This window comes from Orycteropus afer, unplaced genomic scaffold (assembly GCF_000298275.1).
Source record: "Orycteropus afer afer isolate SDZICR_OR568_19922 unplaced genomic scaffold, OryAfe1.0 scaffold00002, whole genome shotgun sequence".
Taxonomy (NCBI): Eukaryota; Metazoa; Chordata; class Mammalia; order Tubulidentata; family Orycteropodidae; genus Orycteropus; species Orycteropus afer.
The window spans coordinates 21,974,960-21,975,543 of NW_006921589.1; the positions used below are offsets into that span (position 1 = coordinate 21,974,960).

The following is a 584-nucleotide window of genomic DNA, read 5'->3' on the forward strand; positions in this document are numbered from 1 at the left end:
TCTTCCAAATCTCTTGGCATAACTGAGTGAGTGCCTCCAGTGGGGCATCTGTTTGTTGAAACATCTCAATGGATATTCTGTCAATTCCTGGAGCCTTGTTCTTCACTAATTCTTTCAGTGCAGCTTCAATGTCTTCCTTCAATACCATTGGTTCTTGAACATATGCAACCTCCTGAAATGAATGAACACCAACCAGTTCTTTTTGGTAAAGTGACTCTATGTATTCTTTCCATCTTCTTTTGATGCTTCCTGCATCATTCAATATTTTGCCCATAGAATCTTTCAGTATTACAACTCGAGGCTTAAATTGCTTCCTCAGTTCTTTCAGCTTGAGAAATGCTGAGTGTGTTCTTCCCTTTTGGTTTTGTAACTCCAGGTCTTTGTACATTTCATTATAGTAATTGGCTTTGTCTGCTCGAGCTGCTCTTTGAAATATTCTGTTCAGCTTTTTTATTTTGTCATTTCTTCCATATGCTATAGCTACTCTTTGCTCAAGGGCAAGTTTCAGAGTCTCTTCTGACATCCATTTTGGTCTTTTCTTTCTTTCGCGTCTTTTTAATGACCTCTTGCTTTCTTCATGGATG

General features: G+C 38.4%; 1 protein-coding gene across 1 annotated transcript in view; it reads left to right on the forward strand.

Annotated features, from left to right (window-relative positions):
• The window catches only part of ACADL (acyl-CoA dehydrogenase long chain), a 99,456-nt gene that overhangs the window by 93,485 nt on the left and 5,387 nt on the right, over nt 1-584 (forward strand). The window lies entirely within an intron of this gene.